Genomic DNA, 12,517 nt, shown 5'->3' with positions numbered 1-12,517 from the left:
CCATTGTGCTAATAATTTTTCAAAACAAAGCCCAATAAGATTCAGAGTGTAACAGTTACTGCCATAAATCATAGTTCTTTACTTGGCAAAGCATACCTTTTTTTTTTTTTTTCTTGAGAGTTATATATCTTGGGAACTCTTGTGGACTTAGCTGTTTAATGAAACATTACATGAAAAGATAATATTCACTAGGAGCTCAAGTCCACCCAGCTGACATCCACACAGTTGGATCAAGGCTTCATGCAGCTGTTTTCAGGGCAAGACAAGAGTGAAGAAGTCATCTTTTTCTGAGTCTTTCCTTAAAATAAAAGCTCTGTTCAGAAATAATAGATTCAATTCCCCACCATGAGGGAATATACAGAATGTATGGTTCCATGGGAGTTTATGGGCACATTTCTAGATTATTTTTTCCCTCGAGGGACAGGCAATCTATTTAGGACCCATAAACTTGTATAAGTGAGCTCATTCCTTCGTGTGTGTGTGTGTGTGTGTGTGTGTGTGTGTGAAGTCTTCTTTCAAAGGAGATAATGAGAAAAGACCAGAGTAGAGAAATGAAAGTAATCAGAGGCACATGGTAGAAGACTTCTAATGTAAAACCAGGCCTCAACAATAATCTGGTCTAGAAAGGAAGGGTGTACCACAGAGAGCAGTAGCTTAAAAAATTAATGAATAGGAGAGAGGTTACATAGAATGTGATCCTTGCACCAAACCGGAAGACACTTCATTTCCTTTAGGAGATCATGAGGACTTTGTCCATAACATGTCCATTTCATTGTCAACTTCTGGCCAGAAGAAATCAGATTGTTCTGAGCACTGGCTACCTCTCTGGAGTCCACTTCTGGGTGTACAGCAGCTGCAAGAAATGTTTCAGGCCTCCTAGATAATTCTCCCATCACTTTCTTTTCCAAACTTCAAGTCCTCAGAACCCCCCAGTCCATTTGCTCAAAACGCTGCTGACAGCTGCTGCTTAAATGAGAAGTGATTTTAATCTCAATACAGCCTTAATTATGTAATTTAGGCATTTAGGCAGAAAAAGAAAAAAAACACAGCAAGATTCCAAAAAGTTATTTTTAACCTGATTTATGCAAATACTCTCCATGCCCAGTTTCACAAAATACTGTAAACTAACAAACCCTCTCCTAGTTTGCTCCTCTTTCCAGGTTTGACAAGTAGTGAACCAGTTGGCCACATGTAGATTTCCTTCTCTCTGGATTTAAGATAAAAGCTTTTATTTAGTATAAACATAGTCACCTGATCATCTTCTGCCTCCATTAAGAAAGAGGAAGCGACAGGTAAGTGCCAATGGGTAATTTTGATAAGAAATTCTTCAGTGTATTAACAAAAGGTGGTTGTTTCCATGGAATTGTGGAAACAAACTCCCCATCTTTAGGGATATGAAGAACTCACCTGTACATGAAAGCAATCAGCTCTTCTCCACTGCAAGCGAGGAGCAGAGCAAAGGCGATAAAATTAAACCATAGCAGAGGAGGACTTGGGTTTAAATCACAGGGACTAACACTTATCTTTAGGGCTGGTATCACAAAGGTTCCTTTCCAATGGGGGGAAGAAGGAGTAAGATCTCCTTCCTGGGAGGACTTAGAAATCAACTTGTTTGAAAGTGCAAGATGTATGAGATACTCTGGCAAACCCTTCCTACGTCTATAATTCAAAGATTTCTGTTGACCTTCAGAACGATCGAAGGGCTGGGGACAAGATAGAAGGCTTTAGTAGAGAACTTAAGTTTCTATATATATAAATGGAAGGCAGATCTGGAGAGCTTGCCCAATTCTGAGGAAGAATCCATGATACCGCGAAACGAAGTCTTCTGTATATTTTGTAACTACTTGAAAATACATTCCACCCTTGAGTTCTTCTCAGGGATTCTGAAAGGGGAGGGAAGACAAAACTTAGTGCCACTCTCACCTGGTACTCTGCAAAGCAACTGCAGTGCAGTTATTCCTTCCCCACTCCTCTGGTCAGTTGGCTTCCCTTGATTGCCATTTTTCACCCAGGTGCGGCAAAGGAGGTGGGGCACACCCTTCCATTTAACTCTTTCTTGACCCCCACGTTAGTACAAGTAACCTGGTAGTGACTTGCTGTAAGACCAACCAAGGTGATTAATGGGGTGATTTGACTCCTCCTTCCGTGCTTCCCTAGGCCAGAATTTAAAAATATACCCAAACTGAGATTATGAGTGCCTACTCTGGTGGACAGAGCAGTGAACCAGGGCCCAGAGATGCTGTATTTTAGCCCAGGTTCAGCCCCTAATTAACCATGTGCTCTCAACAGAGTCCTGGAGCTTCTCTGGGCCTCAGTTTCCTGACTCACACAATGAAGGGGTCAGTCCTGGGTTGTCTCTGCCCTCTTTCAGAAATATTGTATCTCTTTGTATGCTAAAACTCCATCGTTTTCTCCTATTTCCTTTTGGTTTGTTTTCCTTGGAACTCTGATTGTTGCTATAGGCAGATATTTGTCATTTAGAGAGCAGATGTCAGAGAAAATGGAAATGAGGTGAAGGCTTGTATGGAAACAACTGTTGTGGCTTCTTTTGGCAAAAAGATTGGGCTCGCAAAGGTCCTGCTAATTTGTGAGAACCATGAACTTTCCCCAGGAATTAATATGCTCATCTGAAAGGAATCAAGATTCTTTTAATGGAAATAATGGTCTGTGCTTAAATCAAACCTCTGCTAAAGTACCAGGAATTCTAGGATGTTTAGTTTCGTGGGTTTTTGTTTGTTTTCATCCTTTTTTTTTTTTTTTTTTTAAACCAAAGGCATACGTGTAAGAAGACTGGGAAAGATTTAAGTTCATTGCCGCTAGAAGGAAAGAAGGACAATAATACTGGTAGCTAAAAAAGAAGATGAGAACCTAATAAAGAGAACCCAGGAAGACGTTGAAAAGGAAACATTTTGGTTAGCAGGGCGATCGAGGCCTCAATACTGTTTTAACGGTTCAAGGTTTAAAAAAGGGAATAAAGCAAAATGAAGCAGAAAGAAGGAGGAGGAGAGAGGGAAAGGTTAAACCAAGACAGAAACTGTGAGTAGATAGATGTGAAAGGGGCTGAAAATAAGTGAAAAGTGAAAAATTGCTTTATGAATAAACCGTTAAAAAATAGTGAGTGAAAAAGCAATTGTGCTTCCAGTTATTACTGAATCACGAGCTCGTGGAAGCCAGAGGCTGACCTGAGCAGTGACTGGGAGGCTAGCCTACACACAGCAGTTGGTGCAGGGCAGTTCCTGTGGGCGGACACCGTTTTCTACTTGAGTGTCAGTTTCGTTGTGATTACCCTCCCGCATAGACACATGTGGGCCATTTTACCGCCCTGAACACAGAAAACACAACTTGGTCATCTCTCCAACCTGCTGATGCTACGAGGCAGGTGATATCCTCCAGAGGACATATAGGACACAGGCAAGCCGTGGAGGGGGGGGGGGGGGGCTGTGGAAGGTGAGCAAATCTTCTGAGGGAAGGAGAAGCCAGGATGTTCCTGAGGCCTGCAGCTTCCGCCTGCCTCTGCCCTTTGCTGACAATCAGAACGTGATCTCCTACTCTGTGCTCCTTGCCATTCCCGGTGGTATGTTCCCACAGGGACACGGTGGTCCTCCCACAAATGTCTTCTGGGGCAAGAGCCAACAGAATACCCTTCTCAGGAGCACATCTGGGCTCAAGGCTAACATATGAAATGCCAATCATGGCAGGACTGCCCCCTCCCCCTGGATCCTTGAGGAAGCACCAGGAGCCTCAGGAAGTAAACCAGTTCTCCCAGTGTGACCGTGTCCTCAGATCCTCCAGGAAGAGGGCTGAAGAAGGGAAGTGATGGGGCACCACCAGAAGGTAGATCAGGCATCATGAGGAACAGCTGGTATAAATGGAACGAGCCATTTCCAAAGCTGCAGGGCCGCCCCTCCTGCTCATTCCAAGTGTAGAACACGTTTCTGTATCAGAGCCACCTGCACGCAGCCAACTTTTGATTATCTGTTCCATCAGAAAGGAAGTGGAAAATGGGGGGTCACAAATTCCAAGAAAATTTGTGTGGCAGTGCTACATCGGGCGACACTCACCCTGTCTGAGCACACCCTCATCTCTGGCAGACTCCGGGGAGGCAGGTCGCCTGGCAGTGTTCGGGGGGCTGAGGTAAGGCGGTCCAGGAGAACATTTGACCCAAGAGACCCATGGAGCAGTTAGCCCATGCACACAGCCACCTGCACAATCAAAGAATGAGGTCCAATTTTAATGAATCTGTTTCATTCTTAATAACCAGGGTAAGACTGTAGTTCTGTACATCTGGCCAATGGGACTGAGGTTTTCCTCAAAGCCCCACACAGATCTTGGTATTCACTCTTGCTGTTACTGCAAAAGGGACCTGGTCTTGTGCCAGTGGAAAATTTAAGGCAACCTTCTCTCCTCTTTGAGTGTGTTCATGAAGGAGGTAGGTAGGGTTGGCCTTTGAGTATCTCCATCCTAGAAATGAGAATATCAAAGCATGGGAGGTCGACACCCAAGCTGCCTGACAAGTTCCTGCTGGCTCTGGAAACCAAATCCCAGCTTCCTGACTCTGCTTCCTACGTTAGCAGATTAGTCAGTGCTGCTACTGCCGAGTTGGGCAGGGCCCACAGGAGTCACTGATGTCGCTTAAACTTAGGGCAGGCCTGCCAAACAACAGAGCTTTATAGCATTAAATTACTGTCTTCTGCCTTGTCAGGAGCTTGACTCTTAACGAGTTCTGCAGACATTTCAGGAAAGAAAGGAGGGGATAGGGAGTTTGGGAGAACCATGCCTACAAATGGCCCAATGCTATTCCGCACCCATCCCACTTCAAACTCCACAAGACCATTCAGTCTCCGAAGGCAAGCTTCTTCTAGATGCCCCCTCACTGAATGGTTCCCATCACTCTGGGGGTGGCCATTTTCCCTGCAAAGGGCCAGATTGAGTTGACATTTCCTTGTGTGTTACCAAAAGGGTGGGTGTCAGACTTGAGCAGTTCTGTGTCAGCCTCAGGCTAACAGTGTTCCAAAGAGGAAACTGAGGCACAGAGCTGATCCCACTCTATCACAGCATGCCTCAGAGAGACCCGGCAACTGCAGCTGAAGGGCACAGTGATCCTCAGATAGAAGGTATTGGGCAGTTGCAAAAATTCAGATGTTGTTTGGGATAAAGTGGCTTTAAGTTCATCCCACTTCAAAATACAGAGAATGTGTTTTCTACAAGAAAGGAAACCTACAAATGAACATATTTTCTGCTTCAAGTGCACATGAGAAATGTGTTGCTTCTGAGTTTACAGAGGTATGTTCTCTGTTTTAAATATCACCAGTACATTGTTAACCAACGTTCCTGAAGGCGGAGATGAAAGTTGAGAGAGAGCAGCCTGCACCACCTCTCTGTTCCCAGGCAATGTAATCCCCAAAGGCCCGATTCCTCTAGGAACTCTCTGCAGAGTTACAGTATGCCCACCTGTTGGACAGCTTTTGCAACCAACAGAAACCCTACAAGATTTATAGTCACACTGCTCCAAATTGGTAGTTTTTGTCTTCTCCCGTTTTGACCTACACGTGGATTCCAGACTGAAAACCGCATTATCTGAAGCAAACCATTCAGCCCATTTTAGATAGATTACAGCTGTTTCAACCCTCCCTCCAACTTCAGTGTAAGAACATAATATATTATGGTTCATCTATAGCCTGAAGAATTATATGCTCTTAAGAGGATTGGCTGAGAAAAAAAAAATAAGAGAGAAAAGGAAGGAAGGAATCTTTTAAAACTAGCTATATAACTTACAAATGAGAGAAGCATCTCTCGAGTCCAGGTCCAAATCTTTTTCACATCAGAGAAATGAGGGTTTGAAGTGGAGAGAGTGGAGATGGGTATTTTCCGGGAGAGACCTCCAGCCCTAGCTCTCTGGGAGTCCTGCTGAGGGTCATTGGGCATGTGGTAGGCTGCTCCAAGAGAGAGGCATATATTTCTGAACGACAGAAGAAGAGGAAGAAGAAGAAAAAAGAAGGAGAAGGAGGAGGAGGAGGAGAAGGAGGAGGAGGAGGATAGGGAGGGGAAGAAAAAGGAGAGGAAGAAGAAGAAGAAGGAGGAGGAGGAGAGGAAGAGGGAAGAGGAGAGGCAGGGAGAGGGAGAAGAAGGAGAAGAAGAAGAAGAGGAAGGAGAAGAGGAAGGAGGAGGGGAAGAAGGGTAAAGCCTGTGTTGAAGGTGCACAGACTTCCTTCCGTACTTGGGTTTTTCTCCCTTCAGAGGGGTGTTTGAAAGTTTTTCCTGTGCTTCTAACTGAGTAGAAACCACATCATGTCTTCTGTCATCTTCTTTGCTCACCACTGGAGACCCTGGTGGTTAGAGAGGGAAAGTCCCTTTCATTGGTGCATGTGGGGGGAGAAGGTGTTGGGGGCCAGGCAGTGGGGTGGTGGGGAGAGGGGAGAAGAGGAGAGCTCATTAAGGTTTCCTTTCTGGCCTAGACAGGGTACCCACCCTGGCTGGGCTCTCCAATCCTCAGAGCAGCAAAGCATGTCTTTAATGCCACTGATCATCTTGGGTGATGAGGGAAGAGGTCATTAGACTCAGGAAAGAGTATTCACTTTAAGAGCTCCGTGGTTTGGGATGCCCGAAGAGTGGCCACAGTGACCTCTGAGACTAGCTGGTACCTGTCTCCTTAGTACTTGTCCCGATGGACTGGAAGGGTAAGGGGAGAGGTGAGCTCTATATTTGGTTTGAGCTGTTTTAGGGCAGTCTCTGTGGTGACATTTCTTTTCCTTTTCCATTGTGGTAAAAAAAAAAAATAACATAAAATTTATCATCTTAGCCATTTGTAAGTGTACAGTTCAGTAATATTAACTATATGCACTTTGTTGTACAGCCAATACCTAGAACTTTTTCATCCTACAAAATTGAAACGATACCCGCTGAACAACTCCCCTTTCCGTGTTCCCCCTCAGCCCCTGAGTAGTGACATTTCTTGATCATGTTACAATCACGAGTGCTTTTCTTTGGTTAAATCTGTAAACTTGATTTCCATACCAAGACCTGTCTTGAGTTCACACACCAGCCAACTTGTTTGGGGAGCAGTTCAGATTCACTCTGCCATGAATATTCATCACTGGCCATGGATCACATTCACAAATGCATGTCCTCAGCACTCCTGCGGGGCTTCAGCAGTTTATGGAGTTGTTATTTGCATCACCAAACCAGTCGGGAATGAAAATAACAATCAACTCCTTAAATGTTTACAAGCCTCCTGGGCTATTGCACATGTAATTTAGAGCCGCCATCTTGTCTCCTTCTCTCTCTCTCTCAGTGGAATGGAATGTCCTCTCTAGCAACGTGATGGCTGTAGGAACATGAGGAGAAGGCCTCTCACCTCCCATCTTCTAATGGAACCTGGGTTGCAGTCATCTTTGGTAGCAGGTTGTTTGGGTTCTCATTGCTGAGACACTTCCTCATACAAGTTACTTCTAAACAAATCCTCCCTATGAGCTGTCCTTGGAGCTGGAGCAGGAGGCTGGTAAGAACTCTCACCCAGTCGGCACAATCAATTTGTCATTCCCTGAAAATAGAGTTGTCCCTCCAGTCTGTCCAGTTCCTGCCCCCAGAGCCTGGTGGTGGGGATGGGGAGCAAGGCCACATTCCAGGGGGAGTGGTTCCTCTGGATTCACTGCGCTGGGAGGGCCCCGCTTGCTGTGCCTCTTTGCCTGCAGCCACCCTTGAAGTGTTGTGTTACACAACAGTCATGAACTCTGGAATGTCTCTGGTCATTTACAGCGTGACTGTGTCACTCCATAAATGACACTGTCAAGCTTCAAGGCCCAGAATGAGGTTGGCTTGTTTTTCAATAGACCATTTTCTCCCGCCCGGAACAAAGCTTCCAGGCTTTTACGATGTACTTCTTACTCTGAGACTCCTGAGAGCATAGAAATTCAGGGGAAGACAATACAGGGGAGGATTACAAATCATACCCTGATACTCAGATGCTTTAAAACGCACTGAACAATTTGACCACGCCATTTGCTGATAAGAAGCTTTCTAGAAATTAGCTGGTCACTTCTTAGAGTACCTTTTTGTCTCCTCTCACTCTTACCTTGACTTTTTCCTTCTTTGGTTCATTTCCTTCATGAGATAAATGAAGAAAGCAACAGATTAAGGTTCCAAAGAACATATGATTCATGAGTCATGTCTATTTTTTTCTACAGTACTCATTTTAATGGCATTGTTCCAGCAGAAGAAACAGAAAGTAAAAATACACCCTAAATACTAACTTAGGTGCTTCTGTAACACAACCATAATTATGAAAATAATGCCTTGCATTTGATCTATACTGTATAGGTTATGATGCTCTGCTGGGGTCATTTACTCATTTTGTCCTCACAAATACCCTTTGAGGTAGGTCCACTATCTCTGTTTTACATACAAGGAAGAAGAGACCCAGGGAGATCAAATAAACTAGATGATGCAGAAAAATACTTTCACCCACTGCACACAGAAAGTCTTCCCAAATAGCTACTATTCGTAACTAACTTGCTTAATGTCACTCAACTAGTAACTATGACCTGACCCTTCTTAAACCACTGCTGATAACTTCTCTCTGCACCTCAGCATAAGTAGCCTTAGTCCACAAGATACAAGAGATACAGTTTTCAACATGATCTGGAAACTGCACTTTGTCATCTACTAGCTACAGAATTAGGGGGCTTGCCAAAGACTCACTAGATGTAATTCATACTGTCTCGTGTATTTGTGACCCATTTTCCTCCAAGAAACAATGCTTAGAAAATCCTCCCTACTGTTCCTCTTGTTTTTAAATCCATTCATCAGGTGATCCCATAGACAAATCCTGAGCTTGTCTCAAATTGTGGGGTTTTTATTCTAACAATAAGAGATAAATCTAGCGTTTTTACTCATGCATTCACTCATTTATTCATTCTTAGAACATGTATTGCCTACCTTCTATATCTCAAATATTGGGCCAAGCTGAGGGTGGTGTTCAGGTATAAATAAGACCAAGAAGCTATGTTAAAGAGTTACTTGCCTCCAGAGAGAGAGCGAGAGCCATGTACAATTTGATTGCTGTTACTGACCTCTTTTAAATAAATTACTTCTATTATTATCTACTAAGAGGGATCAAATTGAATTAGAAACAATCATTCCTAGTTTTCATTTTGTAGCATTTAATTTTATAGGTATTTTAGGTATCTTCTGCATTTAATGCACCTTTGGCTCAAAAAGATTATTTTAAGTAAGAACAGTGTACAATTCTGACTATCTTTGGGTTTAGATGTCCAATAGAAAATTCCAAAATTGGAATTGCCAATTCCATGGAATTGCCCCCAGGGGGCAATGATAAAATGCAATATCAACAAAACGCATTGCTAAGTTTAGCTATGCCTGCAAGGAAATTAAAAAAAATAATAATAATAATGGGTTTTTTTAAGTTTATTTGGGGAGAGCGCGCTTAAGCAGGGAGGGGCAGAGAGAGAGAGAGAGAGAGAGAGAGAGAGAGAATTCTAAGCAGTCTCCAGGCTGTCAGCACAGAGTCCAATGTGGGGCTTGATTTCACAAACTGTGAGATCATGACCTGAACCGAAATCAAGAGTCAGATGCTCAACCAACTGAGCCAGCCAAGTGTCCCTAAATTTTTATTGTAAATTGGTAATAATTTATTAGTTGGTGGTCAGATCCTTGAAATAGGACTACAGTATCATTTCAATACAGGTCTTCAGAAATGTGAGTTTCTGGATAAAATCATAAACAAGAAGAACTCTAAGTCATGGGTTAGAAAAGAAATTATATAAAGCACTCTATGCTGACATGCCCTGGGTATTTTCTTCAACCATCCAAGCATCTTAGAAGGATTCACAAAATCATATCAGAACATTATTTCAGAAGAATTTACTCCTAGAACAATAACAATAATGGGGGTGGGTAGGGTTGTTGGTGTCATGAAATGGCAAGAGTATTCTACTAGGAGCAGGTAGACAGGGGACAGGTCATTGAGAGACCTGGGTTTATTCCTGGTTTGGCCAGCTGGGTGACTTTATCAAGAGGTGCAACCTCTCTAGGTCTGTTTCCACATCTGTAAAACACAGTGGTTAAGCCAGACGCCCTCTAAGTCCATTTCTACAAATCAACGAATATAAAAGTGTGTTGCTTATTTTAATAAAGCTGTATTAACATTAAGGGTTTTCTTGAAACCTTCTAGCCACTCTGCCCAGCACAGTGTTTTGGTCAGGGTGGCCAAGGAAAACAGGGTGGTGTTGCCCTGCAGCTCTTGGCCCAGAGCTGTGGGAAATATTTATTGATGACTCGGCACGTGGCTGTCTGCCTGTGGGTCAGGGCTCCAGGTGCCCAAGTGGCCTTGTTATGAGCGAGCTGCCAGCACTTTGGGGTGAGGCAGGAACTTGAAATGTAGACCATTCATAACCACTCAGATTCCAGGACACTTTACTCAAGCTTAGGAGTGTCAACTTCCATCCCTTCACCAAAGTGCCACCTTGGATAATTGATGCTCCTCAAATGATTCTGGCATCTCAGTGCCATGTGACATCCATCCTTCCTATCCCCTGGTGTTGTGTAGTTTGCTTGTTGTCATCCAACCCATAAACCCGATGACAAGGCTTTTATCGGTTGGGGGTGGGAATGAGGGCGAATTTGGATATTCTTCCTAGACCCAACGAGTTTGTTCTTTCAGGTCACTAAAGATAGAAAGAGAGAAAGGGCAAAGAAAATAAGCACTCCAGCACTCTTCCCATTTTGATGGCAAAGAAAACTTCCTACCTCCGAGCACTGATGTCAACACTAGAGTTGCTCTAGGTAGTTGGGGGTCTTAGAAATCCTGGGAAAGTTTCATAAAGAGTAATATAACGCTCACCTGCATGGAAAACTTTTTGTTTTTAGGGAGTAATAAGTTGTGAAACTACAAAGCTGTATAATCTTTAAGTTATGAGATGTCGACATAATTGTTTTGAGATAACCAATCAGACCACACATTTTGTACTACCAGCTTATAATGAGTGTTCATTAAACATCATGATAAACACGCCCTCCTTGTTTGCTAACAAAGGGGCATTCTCTTCATGGATCACTGATGACAGCTGGTGCTGCACAAATAAAGTCATCTACTCATTCTCTCCTTTTTCCTGATTTTTTTTCCAGAGCTGTCATATGGTCAGAGAACAATTTTCCTCCCCCTGATTTTTTTCCCCTTCTTTTCTTCCTTCTCCTTTTTTTTTTTTTCTTTTTTTTAAATCTTCCTCCGGGCTGAGCTAGATTTCCTCATGTGAGGAAATGTCTCCCTACTCTCCAGTCAGGCACTTTGGGTGATGCTGAACTTTTCCAGGTCACTGGGACACCATTTGATGAACTAGAGTCAACATTTACCAAGCAGAATTCTACTAGTTGGAGATGCCTGCCTCTCAAGATGACCAGGTTTTCCAGAGGAGTTATTTATTCACCTTGCAGAGGTAGCCAATGGAGTTATCTCTTCCAAGTGTGCATCTAAATTTAGAACAATATTGACTTTTGGAATATATTCTAAATATCTAAAATATTATTTCCATCTCTTTTATTTTATTTTATTTTATTTTATTGGTGTTTCCTCTGATGGTCTCTGTGATTTTAGGCAAGTCATTTAAGCTCTGAATTATTACCGTTTACTTCTTTCCTGAAGTATCATTGGCACAACTGAGGAGCTTTAATTCATTCATCCAATATTTATGAAACCAAACTCTGTGCAATGATGCTGCACTTGGTGTTTTTGGAGTTGCAGGATAGCCCAATGCCTGCTCCTCTTCTGTAGGAACTTACCATCTAATCGAAATGTGCTCACATTTACACGTGAAAAGAAAAGTAACAGCACAAGGCAATATGTGATAATGCCCAACGAGACCGTGTGTGTACAAGAATATTCACCGCATCATTGTTTGTTATAACAATATTTTGGGAAATATCTAAATGTCCATGAATAGAAAACTAGTTAAACAAATTATGATCATCCATACAATGGAATACTATGCAGCTACTAAAAAAGAATGAGGTGGCTCTACATGTACTAAAATGGAAGAGCTCTAAACTATAGCTTTAAGGGAAAAAAGAAAGTGTGTGAATGTGTTCTGTATCCTTAGTGAAAAGAAAACACAGGAATATGTCTGCAAAGCCCAACACATGCGTTGAATACCTTTGAGCATATACATAAGAATCTGGAAAAAGTAATTGCCTCTAGAGAAGATATGGAAGGCCAAGGAATAGGGTAGGAGGAAGACTTGGTGCAATATCTTCTTGTCTCTTTTGAATTTTGCACCAGATACACATATTACCAAATTTTTAAATAAAAAATAATATTTAAGATGTGCCTTTATTGGGGCACCGGGGTGGCTCTGTCGGTTAAGCATCCGACTTCAGGTCAGGTCATGATCTCAGGGTTCATGGGTTTGAGCTCAGTGTCGGACTTTGTGCTGACAGCTCAGAGCCTGGAGCCTGCTTCGGATTCTGTGTCTCCCTCTCTCTCTGCCCATCCCCCACTCATACTCTG

The sequence above is a fragment of the Acinonyx jubatus genome, chromosome B2, assembly GCF_027475565.1.
Source record: "Acinonyx jubatus isolate Ajub_Pintada_27869175 chromosome B2, VMU_Ajub_asm_v1.0, whole genome shotgun sequence".
Classification (NCBI taxonomy): Eukaryota; Metazoa; Chordata; class Mammalia; order Carnivora; family Felidae; genus Acinonyx; species Acinonyx jubatus.
The sequence above is the reverse complement of the archived record's forward strand: the minus strand, read 5'-3'. Positions refer to the sequence as shown.